This window comes from Dipodomys spectabilis, unplaced genomic scaffold (assembly GCF_019054845.1).
Source record: "Dipodomys spectabilis isolate Male_0828 unplaced genomic scaffold, ASM1905484v1 ptg000023l, whole genome shotgun sequence".
Taxonomy (NCBI): domain Eukaryota; kingdom Metazoa; phylum Chordata; class Mammalia; order Rodentia; family Heteromyidae; genus Dipodomys; species Dipodomys spectabilis.
In genome coordinates, this window is record NW_024870700.1 from 1,762,505 (window position 1) to 1,776,337 (window position 13,833).

Genomic DNA, 13,833 nt, shown 5'->3' on the forward strand with positions numbered 1-13,833 from the left:
TTGTTAGCCTGTGATCCATTTTTAGTTACTTTTTAGTTAATTTTTAATCTGTGTTGTGCAGGAGTTGAAGTTCATTTGGATAGCTGATTGTCCCAGCTCTACTTGTTAAAAAGCTATTTCTTCCCTACTAATTGTCTTGATACCCTTGTAGCAAACCAAAATAATTCATGTGGATCTGTGAGTGATTAGGCCCATCTTTAGTCATAGGGACTTGGGAGGCAGAGATCTGGATAGTTGTGGCTCAAGGCCAGCCAGGGCAAAACAAAAACTAGTGAAACCCTCTTTTCAACAATTAAGTTAGATGTGATGGTTCATGCCTGTCATTCAAGCTACTCTATAGGCATAAGTAGGAAGATCACTACCCAGGGTTTGCCTTAGGCAAATAACTTAAAATCTTATAAAAAGTAATAAATAAGTAAAAGCAAAAAGAGAGCTGAAGATATGTCATAAGTGGTAGAGTGCCTGCCTAGCTGTCATGAGGATGAGTTCAGACCTCAGTTTGGAAGGGAGGGAGAAAGAGAATATAGGAGGGAGGGTAGGAGGGAAGGAAGGAAGAAAGGAAGGAAGGAAGGGAGGAAGGAGAAGGAATCTTGTTATTTATGTGTTTGAATGGCATGGTTGTCATGGGGAAGTATATATTCTTAATACATTTTGAAAAGCATGATGTAAATTCAATCAGCCTTGGGCTTGTTTCACACTTTAAAACTGTCTTTGCCTACAGTATAAACAATTTGAATGTTCTATTTATTTTTAACATTACCATCTGTCACTGTTAGATGCCAAATCAGAAAAATGCAGCTATAGTTTGAGAGTGAAAACTTAAAGCTTCCTATACTGTTATACAACAAGGGCAATAGGAATTTTTTTCCTTTTAAAGCTGTTCTTTATGTTCTCAGTATGTTCATTTATTTGTGTATACAAACATAAAATGGATTTACCATGTCCTGACCAAATAGCAAGTATCCATAGTTATCCATGATTTCTTCAGGGGTGAAAAAAGGTAAAACTTCAGGGAGAGAGAAAAAGAAGTTTAGTTCAGCCATTTTATGACAAAACTGGATGGAACCACTTGAAAGAAAAGTGAAAGGGAGGGGGAGGACAAACCTTTTTGTATTTATATATTGCTTGGAGTTTACTGAGAGTCTGTTTGATATATCTTGTCACATTTTGGATGTCTGAAGCTCTTATCACTAAATATTCGTGTTTTTTTTAAAATTTTTACTGCGTATATAAAAATATTTATTTTGGAACAGATTAATCATGTTTACTATGCTCTATCTTTTTATTTAATTCCATTCTTATTTTTAATTGATATCCTTTTTATTATCTTCAGGTAGTTGTACAAAGGAGCTTCCATGTAACAAAGTAGTTTATGAATATAATATATCTTGATCAGTGTCACCCCTTTCAACATTCTGACCCATCCCTCTCCTATGCACCCCTTCCCTCACTCTTCTTAGTTTTGTTGGATATACATTGAATTTCTTGTCTGTATTTTTCCCCTCTTATCCTCTTTATTCATCTACTCCATTTCCACTTCCGGGTGTTTTACTTTTCAATGGATGACCAACTTTCAATGGATTACCACTCTGTAAGTGGTACTTTCTTCTATTTTCTTCTGTAGTAAATGAAGGAAAATTTTGTCAAATTTAAGTATCTTAAGATATGTTAAGATATGTCAGGCCCTGAGAGAAAAAAGATCTATGTTTTCCCTTACATACAGAAGCTAGATTTATCTAACAAAATCCTCTAAGTAAATACATTGGGTGGTATGCAAGTATATACAAATGTATTAACTGAAACAGGATAGATTCAAGGGAGATTTCAAATAGTGTAATTCCTTAGAAAGGCAAAGTCAAAGTTCAGCTAAATGTTTGTTTCCATCGGGTTGTTGCTTTCTTCTCATCTTCACATCACTTACATTCTTGGATTCTGTTCTCTTTCTTCCTCTCCCCCCACCTCTCTGTTCCCTTATCCTTTCTCCTTCTTCTAGAGATTCTTTTTCATCTTCTTCAGTGATTGTTTTCTCTGCTATGAATAATCTTCTTTTAAGCTAATATACTAGTTCAGTTTTCATACTTAAGATTTTTTTCCCTAGAAACATTTGGTCTTTTTAATTTTTATACTGGAATCCTACATCTTCCCACATTACCTTATTGAGAAAGAACAAAAAAAGAGAAAGGATTGGAGGAGCGGAGCAGACAGAGGAGTGAGAAGAAAAGCAAAATGTACTTTTATAGTATGAATATCTGAAAATAATAGACTAGGGATTTAGATAAAGCTCTCTGGCAACAGAAAAGTTGGACAGAAGTATAAAAGATACCTCTTTGAAACATTAGAGAGTTAATACAGCAGTAAGCCATTACTGAACTATAGTGTAACAGAAAAGAGAAATATGTGGGGTGGCCCTAGCATTAAGCGACTTATTCTCTTAGAATATGTGCACATGCTGATAGAGTAGAGGAAGGGACAATGCCCAGGAACAGAAATGGAGAATGAGATGTGCTTCAAGCTTTTAGCTGGGTCTTCTGTGGAAATTGACATCGATTCTAAAATTTATACGGAAGTGCAAAACCAAGAATACTCAGAATAATTTTTTTTTAAAAAAACTAGTGAGAAACTTACTGTTGCAGATACGAAAATTTAGTGTAAAACTTCACTAATTAGAATCCTGGTATAGATCCAAGTATAGACAAATAGATTAATGGAACCACATAGAGACTAGAAACAAGCCTGTAAATATATAGATATTGCAAGGGCATTTCAGGACTCAGCCTACCATCCAGTTCTTCCTTGAGAGCTTCCCTGACCCAAATCTTGCTAACCCTGGTCAAATGTAAATGAACTCATCCTATTTGTTCACTAAATTGTACTCTCCTTACAAGCAGCAAAAATGTCCTGTTTATCTTTCTTTCCCTATAGGATGTGTGTGCAGTGAATGTACAGTTAATGCCTGCTGAATCAATCCATCCTAATATTTGATTGTTAAATTTTAGAATTAAGCTTTTATAATTTATATTCAGAGAACTTTGTCACTTTATGTAAGAATTGTATACAAAATCTTTAGTCTGGAGTGTAAAGTACTCTGAAAATATTGGAATTAACTCATCTTTGTGGCCTGTTTTGTCCCTGTACTTTGTAAAACAGATTATTTTGGTTGCTGAGTTAGGAATAGGTAAGGACAGATGAAGGCTGGTGATTCACACCAGTAATCCTTATGGTTCAAGGCTAACCCAGGCAGAAAAGTTCACACAAAATTGTAGCTCAAAAATAACCATTAAAAATAGGGCTGGAAGTGCGTCTCAAGTGGAAGAGCACCAGCCTCATAAGTTTAAGGACCTCAGTTGAAACCCTAGTTACACACACACACACACACACACACACACACACACACACACACACACCAATTGATAAACAAAAGAATAAATAAATAAAAACGTAACTAAAAGCAAAGGATAGGTGAAGACAAGTGTAGAGGAAAGGAGGCTGCTTAGATGAGACAGGTGGCTTAGACCAGTGAAGCAGCCAGTGAGTGAGGACTGATGTGATTGTGGATATTTATAGCCATAGAGCATAGTATAAAAAATTTGAATCATTCTGATAAATTTTATAACAGAAGGATTGGAATGTAGTCATTGTCTTTCCAGTGAATTCTCTTGTTGCCTCTCCTGTCCATACGAAGGTACAGCTTACTCCATCAGAGGTAAATAGCTAGTTGTAAACATTTTGTTAAATATGAGAGAAAAGTGACCAATGACTGATTCCCCCTTTGCCATAAACAGCTACTTACTAATTGACACAGCACAATGTTGGTTTCTGCTACACTTTTTAAAATTATGTTAAAATTATGTTTAATGTTTTAAAGTTAATTGTTTTCCTTTTTGTGCCTACCATTTATTAACAAGTTATATTCACAGCTATGTTCAGAAAGGAAAAAATATAGTCAACAACATAAGATTTTGGTGTAGAGCATAATTATGTCTGTGGTATGTAACATTATAGTAGTAATGTTAGAACATTGTTTTATTGAATACAGACATAAATAGCATCTGAAAGTAGAGTTTACATTGGAATTAGTAAAGAGTCTTTTGGAACAGGAAATATATTGATCTTTCCCAGTTCACTTCTATAAATTTAATGGAGTTAGCACAGTTCAACAGTGTATGAGTAATGTATAAGTAATGAATTTAGTATAAGTAATGAATCTTTTTTTTTTTTCTGGTTGGAAGACTGTTGAGCTAAGGACTTAGGTGCTATTTCTGAGCTGCTTTTCCTCTAGGCTAGCACTCTACCACTTGGGCCACAGTGTCACCTCTGGCTTTTTCTGAGTAGTTTATTGGAGATAAGAGTCTCCTAGACTTTCTTGTCCCAGCTTCAATCTGCAATCCTCAGATTTTAGCCTCTTGAGTAGCTAGGATTACAGGTGTGAGCTAAGAGCGCCCAGCGGTGAATCTCTTTAATATATTGCAGTTAAGCAGGTTAACTAGTAAGAATGTTCTCTGAAGCCACAAGTTAAGACTGGCTGAATACTAATTTCGTGGTAGTTGCCAGGGACACTGTTTTGTTTTTAGATAAATGTTTTTGTTAAGAGATGGAGAAGCAGTGGGAGAGCCCATGGTGAAGTATAGGTGCATACTTACCTAGTACTTGAGCAGTGGAAGGAAGGAAGAATTCTCTCAGGAAACTGTATTTAATACTGGAGTTTGAGTTTTGGAGAAATCTTTGATTTTTTTCCCCTAACTGATGTATGAGATTTTCTTAGAATTTTTTACACAAGGTGTGTAAATAAATAACCTTAAAAAATGTGTTAGTGGCATTGCCATCACAGCTCAATATAGACAAAGATACTGAGGATCTGTTTCTTCAACCCTTATCTATGAGGTTGAATATTGTGTATGTGCTCATTTAACTTTTTTATTGGAGCCTGAAGTTACAGTCATTTTTTGTCGGATTATGCTGCCTTCCACTTTCTTAGCAAATAAAAACAACTGGAAAATAAGTAACTACCCAAAAGACAAAGGACACAGCTTCACCCGGCTGCTTTCTGAGCAGGAAGCACTCACCTATGGTGAGGCGGATGGGTGGAGCCATGCTGGTGAAGCCTGTTCTGCAAGTGTGTGCGTTTAGGCAGGGGCGTTCCTGGGCTGTGGTAAAGCTGTCCTGCTGAGAGAGCAGGATTAAGCTCCTGAAGTCTCGAAGGAGGCTGGCTCCCACACAGGCCTAAACTAGGCCCCGGAAAAGCACCCTGGAGAGGGGGCAGAAAATAGAGCTGGCACCACGGGTGCTGTGGAGAGCTGACTGGGAGCTGTCAGTGCTGGACCTGGTCAGAACCTGTGCGACTAAGATTCCTCCGAGCTTCTGCACCGAAGACGGAATCACCATTTCCTGTTATGACTACTGCTAAATACAGTTACTTGGAATAATTTCAAATATCGATCCTAAAACTTGTACCACAGCACCAGGTAAGGAGATTTCAATCGGATTTCAAATATTGGATTCAAACATTTGGAATACTTCAGTTAAACTAATTTTAGATTATATTTGGGTGCATGTTACCTAGGTTACTCATCTGAATGGTTCTTTAATTATCTGGAGAATATTTGTCTTATTTGTAGAGATCATCACTTCTTGAGGACTTTGTTAATTGTGCCACACAGGTATTATTTTCCTGGACAGATTTAGGAAATGCCTGTTTCCGTTTGGGTTTTTTTTTCCTGTTTATAATCATCTTATTTCTTAACATTTTCTTAACCTGAGGTTAATATGCTGAAAGTTTTCATGCTTAAAAGAACATGCCTTTATTTTTTTAAGCAATGTGTGTGCATGTGTGCGTGCGTGTGTGTGTGTGTGTGTGTGTGTGTGTGTGTGTGTGTGTGAGAATGATTTTGCAGTACTTTCCTGGTGGATTAATACCATGCCAGTAATTGATTAGTGGAAAATAGGCACAAGCATGAATTTAGTTACAAAGCTTAGCAGTCTCTGTGAGAGGCTACTCAATTAGCATAAACCCTTCTGCTCAGCTCTTTGTAACACTGCTCCCCCAGCTCACCTCCCTCCTGGTATTAACAAAGATAGCCTTCCCCACCCAAATAATATTTCTTGAAGATATTATTAAGATTTTATTATTAAGAGAGTATCTGGACTTGTGTGGTATTTCTTTAGACTTCCTTGATAAACATTCTTGATGGTTATTTCATTAATTACTATTTCTTGAATTACAACTAAGTCCTGTGAAGTTTATTTTTGAAGATCAATAATGATCTTGCTTAAATGATCATCAGTGTTTTAATTTTCAAAACCGTAAGTGGGGCAATTTCACAATGTATACTTCTTTTCCATAACCAATATTTTTTAAAGCACTTGTCACTTATATCATGATCCAAAAAGCATAACTTAAAAAATGTTAAATAATACTGCTTAATATTTAGTAGAAGGGAATAGAAGATTACTTAGATTACTTACATTTAAGAAAATTTTAAGGCAAAATCTAAAAATGGACCTAGTTTCTCCCTTACTTTGTGAGCCCAGTTTTCAGTTTGGGTATACAAAAGCCAGCTGGATTGTATTTGGTGTTAAAGCTGAGTCATGTTTCTAGTTAGCTCTGTATCTTAACCCTATATCTAGGAAAAGTCTAGGCAAAGGCTCAAGCTTTCCAGATCAAAAGTAAAATGAGAAGTAAAATTAGCTTCTCTTTCCTGACCTGGAGCTAAATGCTTGGCATGTATCATTTCCTGTAAAACATCATAGGAACCTTTATTGATGGCTGTTAATATTGTAATTCCACTGTATAGTGAAGGAACTGAGATTTCAATAGGTAATTTGCTCAAGATAACTACAACTGAGAAGTAATTAGGGACTAGCTTGTAACCATCAGGTCTTCCAAAGCCTGTGCCCACATTCCTGTGTTAAAGGTTATTCATGTCTTCAGTAGGGTGAATTCCAAGACTTTTGCCTTTAAAGAGGTGTTATCCTTAGTCACATACTCACTTTCTTAAAAAATCAGAATTGAAAACCACCTCCCAACACCTTAATGCCCTACATAATGCTTCATAGTCTATAGGAAGAGTACAAGGGATTATGAGGTGTTCACTTGCATCTGACTGCATTTTAATGTCATGAAAAAAGAAAAAGTAATCTCTAGAAAAGAAAGTTTTCACATCATTGAAGCCCTAAAGTCTCAGATTTGTAGAACTTTTAATTATTTTATTAGTCCTGTTACCTTTGATGCACTTGAATTTCTCAGGTATATGGTTGATATACTTTAATTTTTATAAGAGAATATACAAACAAATGTCTCCGAAAATAGTACTACTTTTTAAGTAAGGTTATTGTCAAATAGTAAGAGTTCATCCTGAAAAAAATAAGAACCCAGACAATTTTAAAAACTCTTAGCAGGTTAAAGAAATCTATAAACTGTGTATTACATCCCATTCTGGTGTTAAACCACTTTTAGCTTCTGGAATTTATATCTACCTCATGTTTCCTCCTACTTGCTTCTGGTAAAATGCAAATTTTCCTTTTGTTCTGTTTTTAGAAATGAAATTAGTCATAGTCATTTATATAAGAACTGAGTTGGTAAAGTCACCAAGTTATAAAACACAGACCTTACTTTGTTTTTGTACAGAGTTTGGGAATAAAACCATTCACATGTATTTCTATTTGTAGCTGAACAATTTAAATAAAAATTAATGAATATAATTTTGAGCAAGGGTGAAAAGTATAACTTACTCATATAAACCTAAAATTGCATAATCTAAATTTGAGCCTTCTTGGATAGCTGTAACAGGAATCTAAGTTTCTGGAAAACTAAATGTATAGTATAAATAATGTCTTATCTTAAACTTACAGCCATTTTCCCCAAGAAATGTGGTTTTGCATGCTGTGGCTTAGCCAGCTCTACACTATTACTGGCCCTGGGCTCCCCTTGAGGGGCAGCATCAGGATGCTACTTTCATTCCATTCTTAACTCTGAAGAAGATGTGGCTGCACCCAAATGCTCAAATATTTTAGGCATGTCATTCACATGAGTGGTGCGAGATATTCTGAAATTGGTTGTTTGTTTTCTGCTTGTCTTTTTCCAAGTGAATTGTTGTTATTTCTCTGTGCCTCAAAAACATTTTTTAAATGTACTGCAGATCTTATTTTCTGAGCTCTTACTGTCCTTGACTTTTATTCTGCCTTTTGAAATGGCTCCTCTTGTTCCTCATCAGTAAAATGGAAGCCTGTTTGACTTATGTAACAGCCAGTAGATTGACTATATTTTAAGTCAAGAGCCATTACTGTCAATGCCATTTTAAATTTAGCATGAAATGAACATGGCATTTCTTGGATACCTGGTGTCCTTCCTTTCAGATTGGAATGTTCAGATATCAAACTGTCATAGCTGTTTGCATTCCAGAACTTCATTCTCAAGCTGGCCACAGATATCTTGTCTGTGGCAGCCTCTTGCAGCTGTTGCCTGTGTCAGTGAGAGCTGGTTTTCTTACTTTCCAAAATTGTTTATGCTATACTGACCACAAATAATCTTGTTCCACAATAACCTCAATAGCATATTAAAATTTGAAAGGTATGATAGGTTGCTGATATCTTACATTGTAGCACAGAAAAATACCATTTGAAAATGATATTGTACTATATTAAGCCATATACATAACAGACATTAATCTTTATGTAGATTTCAGGAAGTCGTTATAGTAAAGGAAAATAAGGTAGATTTTTAAAATTCTGAGCTTTTAACAACTTACGTTAACTAGGTTGATGCTCAGAAATCAAAATTCTTACTGTCTTCTCTAGAACCCACTAGAGTTAGGTTCTAATTTTGGAATCAGAAGTCCAAAATCAAATGTTGCAGCTTTGGATAATGTTTATCCCAATCTCCCAAATATATATCCAAAGATAGCTTTCTTTTTTAGGATCGTTTATCTGCACTTGCACCCCATAGAGAACTCTTCTGTGTATCTTCCTTTACTAAAAATGTTATTCTAATGTTTACAGTTCACATATGTTTATTTTTTTTTTATAAGTTGTATTTTTTATCTTTTTATTTATTTATTTTTTGGGTCCGGTCATGGGGCCTGAACTCTGGGTCTGGGCGCTGTCCCTCAGCTCTTCAGCTCAAGGCTAGTGCTCTACCACTTGAGTCACAGTGGCCACTTCCGGCTTTTTTCTTTTTGCTTATGTGGTGCTGAGGATTCGAACCCAGGGCCTCGAGCTTGCAAGGCAAGCGCTCTACCACTGAGCCACCTTCCCAGCCCTCACATATGTTTATTACAATTTCTCAGAAGGAATTTTGCCATGACATAATAGCTTTATGCTTTTTTTGCTTGTTTGGTTTGGCTGTATTTTTTTTTTTTAATTTTTAGCAGTTTAAATCCCTATTTAAACTCAGGACCTTGTACATGCTGGGAAGACACTCTATTTGAGTCTATTTTGCTCACTTCACCAGCTCTTTTGCTTTAGTTATTTTTCAGGTAAGAGCTTAAGGTTTGTCAGAGGCTGGTCTCAGACTAAGGATCTTGCTGCCTATTGGCTCTTGTGGCTGGCATCATAAGTACCCCACCATGCCCAACTTAGTGATATAGGTTATGACTAACTTTTGCATGGGCTGGCATGAAATTGTAATCCTCCAGATTGGCACCCTGTTGAGAAGCTGGGATTACAAATTTGAGCCACCAAGCATACTATAACTTTCGTTGTTTTTTTTTTTTTAAATTGCTATTTGCCTTCTCAACGCTTTTACATTCATTCATTTATATCACTGAAAAGGATATAGGGGAAATAGGGATAAAGGATATTTTTTAAATGAGTATGAAAGCAGTTCACCCCTGTAATCCTAGCTACTAAGGAGGCTGAGATCTGAGGATCACGGTTCAAAGCCAGCTTGGGCAGGAAGGTCTGTGAGATTCTTATCTCCAGTAAACCACCAGAAAATTGGAAGTGGCACTGTGGCTCAAGTGGTAGAGCACTAGCCTTGAGCTGAAGAGCTGAGGGACAGCATCCAGGCCCAGAGTTCAAGCCCTACGACTGATAAAAAAAAGAAACTCAGAAGAAAGCAGGTATGTATAAACTATATATGAAGTAGGTATAAATGTAATTTACTACAGTCAAAACTTGAAAAAAAATTAAGACAAACTAAAAGGTCACTATAATAGAGAAACGACTTGATAATTGTCATGATTATGTGTCTTTGCAATTAGGAATAGGGAATTTATTTGTATTCATGGATTCTGCCCGAAACCTACATTTTATTCTTTTATTCTTTTTCTTTTGGTAGTCATGGGGTTTAAACCCAGGGCCTCAAACTTGCTAAGTAGGCATTCTATTGTTGACCCATACTTGCAGCTCTTTTATACACTCATTATTTTGACATAGGATCTAGCTTTTTGCCTGATTTAGACAGCTTCCTATGTTATGCTTTCCACCATAGCTGAAACAAGAGCTGCAAACACCACCAACTTTTTCCACTACGATGGAGTCTTATGAAATGTTTTGGTCAAGCTAGCTAATAGCCGTGACCTTCATGATCTGAGTTAGGATCTCATGTAGCAAACAAGAAAAAAAAACATATCACCATGCCTACCATGGGTGGAAAGGGATATTGAACACTTTTTGCCTGGATGGCCTCAAACTTAAATCTTCCCAATTTCAACCTCCTAAATAGCTACGGTTTCAGGTATGAGCCACCACTCTGGCTCCAAATTTCATTGGCAAAATATAAGTATAGTGGTTCAAGACCAGTCCAGGCAAAAAATTTGAGACCCTGTTTCAACCAGTAGCTGAGCATGATTTTGTAAGTCAGTTCTCTCAGTTATAGTAGGAAACATAAAGGAGAAGATCAAGGTTGAGGCCAGCTCAGGTAAAAAGCCTGATATTAACTCAAAATTACCAGAGGAAAAAGTGATGGGTACATGGCTCAAGCAGTGGAGTACCTGCCTAGCAAACCTGAATTCTTGAGTTCAAATGGCAGTACTGGGGGAAAAAATTAGAAAAAGAATAAACTTAAAGCCAGAAGGAGATAGTTGTTTTAATGTTTTTTATTTTTATTCCATGCGTTTGTTTTGTTTTGTTTTGTTTTGGGGTTTTTTGAGACTCTATGAAATCAGACCAAAAAAGATTTGTAAAAAAGGAATCAAATTTATATTCTTTGCAAATCTATTAATCCAGGAGAATCCACAGTTAAGTTATTTAAAAAAAAATAGAGGCCAGCAAGGTTGCTGAATAAAAGAGAAACCATTTATTAAGTTCTTCTGCCAAGCAATGAGTGTTTTACAATTTTAGCCCATTTAATCAACAAAATTTAACAACAAAAATTTAACAACAAAAAGAAAAGAAATCATGACAACAGTCTTGTGAAGTAGTGGCTATTTTTAACTTTTTCATAGATGAGAAAAATAAGATAATGAGTACTTTATTCACATTTAAATAGGTAGCTGTTGCAGAGGCAAGATTAGAATCCTAGAGGTATAACTCTGAGGTATTACCATTGTAAATTGTAAACCCCATATATACATTCTACTTTTATATATTAGCAATAAATCAAGAATAAAATGTAGAAAATAGAAACTTTTTATAATAGCAACAAAAATCACAAAGTTTCGGGCTTGGTATTGTGGTTTAAGTCTATAATCTTAGCTATTTGAGAGTCAGAGATCACAAGATCAAGGATCAAGACCAGCCCAGGCAAATGCTCACCAATGCCTGGGCGTGATAATGTGTCTGTCATCCCCAAGGGCAAGGGGGAAACGTAAGTAGGAGGATCACAGCCCAGGCTGGCCCAAGTATAAAGTGAAGCCCTACTTAGACAGTAACCAATGCTAAAATGACTGAAGGTGTGGCTTAAATGGTATCATACCTGCCTAGTTATCATGAGACCCTGTGTTTAATGTTCAGTACTCCTACTAGAGAATCATAATGTTCTTCTTCTTTTTTTTTTTTTTTTTGCTGGTCTTGGGGCCTGAACTCTAGGCCTGGGCACTGATCCTAAGCTCTTCAGCTCAAGGCTAGCACTCTACCACTTGAGCCACAGCACCACTTCCAGCTTTTTCTGCTTATGTGGTGCTGAGGAATGAAACCCAGGACCTCATGCATGCAAGGCAAGCACTCTACCACTGAGCTACCTTCCCAGCCCCTCATAATGTTCTTAAGACAAGTACAAAACAAAAATATGTATTTAAGATCTTAATGGGAGAAAAGTTAGCAAAATTTATTGAAGAAACAAAGGAATCTAAGAGTCCTTTATTCTCTTAAGTAGAGTGATATACTGTATTCATGGATGAATAATAGTTTTAGTCAATTCATACCAAAATAATCTATAATTCACGGAAACTTCAGTGACATTCCCAAAAGTTGCCCCTCTATAATTTGATTGGAAAATTCATATGAAATTGGTGAAAGGATAAAAATATCAGGACAATTTTGTAGAATAAAAGTAAGGGACTCATCTTTCAGTTACTAAAACTTATAAAGGAGGTAGGCTCATGCCTGTAATCCTAGCTACTCAGGCCAACCAGGCAAAAAAGTCCATGAGACTATTATCTCCAATTAACCACCAAATATCAGAAGTGGAACTGTGGCTCAAGTGGTAGAGTGCTAGCCATGAGCAAAAAGCTAATGGACAGTACCCAGGTCCTGAGTTCAAGCCCTACTACTGGCACATACACACAAAAGTAAAAACAAGAAAGCAAGTAAACAAACCACGCATACTTTTATAAAGTGAGATTTCAGAACTGAGGGGAACCCAGAAACATCTTTTTCACACTATATTTATATTTTTCATTTTCTTTTACAAATCAGTAAACAGTTGTTCAGTTAACCATGATGGAATAATTGGTTATCCATATAGAAAAAAATCATGAAACATAGCAAAATGTTTTATTTAGTAATCAGACTAAACACATAAGAAGTTCTAAGCCACCTAAAGAAAAACCAGTAACCATTTTTTTTTAGAAAACATAAAAGAATAGAATTTTAGGAGAAATAGGACAATATGTTTATGACTCAGGTTACAGAAAAATGTCATAAAGGATTGAAATCATAGGGACATTATTAAATTTGTATAGGAAATTGGAGCTATGGCTCTAACTGGTAGGGTACTAGCCTTGAGCAGAAAAGCTCAGGGACAGCACTTAGGCTCTAAGTTCAAGCTCCAGGCCATAAGAAAAAAAATGCAGTAAAAGGTAAAACATAAACTTGAAGAGGATTTTTGCAATATATTTTTGCAATATATTCAACTTTTTATACCCATCAGTATAAAAAGACAACTGGACCAGAAATGGGCAAAAAGTACAAACAGTTATTTCACTGAAAAGGAAAACTGAAGTAAGATTTAAGAAAGCAAGACTTATGAAACAATGCTTCCCTGACTAGCAATGCCAGTTTGGCAGAAAATGAAAAACAAAATTGACAACTAAATAGAGTGAGATAAGGAAATCATTCTAGAGACTATTTTAGCATAGTTTAAATATGGTTGAAAAGTAACATGTGTCACAGCCCAAGAATGGGTATCAAACAAGTGCTCTCACTTATAACCCAGAGGAAAGAAGCATTTTTAGGCTGCTCAGTGCAGTTTTTACTTAGATAGCAAAAACGGAAATCTCTCTAACTGGCAGCAAGGTATTAAGAACACAAATGAGGATATATTCTTATAAGAAAAAATGTTAATATACTTAAAAGATTGTACTGAGCCACAAGTACTATGGATAACTTTTAAAATGCATAATGTTGCAGAAAAGTACATGTTAAATAATCACACAATATGAAAACCTGCAATTTCGGATTACTTAGACTTGCATAGTATAACAACATGAATGGAGGTGATAAATACTAAATACTGTA

At 35.8% G+C, this 13,833-nt stretch overlaps 1 protein-coding gene across 3 annotated transcripts in view; it reads left to right on the forward strand.

The window, feature by feature from the left end:
- The window catches only part of Arhgap32 (Rho GTPase activating protein 32), a 236,650-nt gene that overhangs the window by 189,108 nt on the left and 33,709 nt on the right, over nucleotides 1-13,833 (forward strand). Inside the window, exon 1 of one of the 3 annotated variants that reach the window (XM_042674914.1) lies at nucleotides 5,259-5,462. The exons of the other annotated variants lie outside the window; for them this stretch is intronic. The gene's annotated coding sequence lies outside the window, so the exon portion shown is untranslated. Of the gene's footprint in view, nucleotides 1-5,258; nucleotides 5,463-13,833 lie in introns of those variants that run through there. 3 annotated transcript variants of the gene reach the window in all.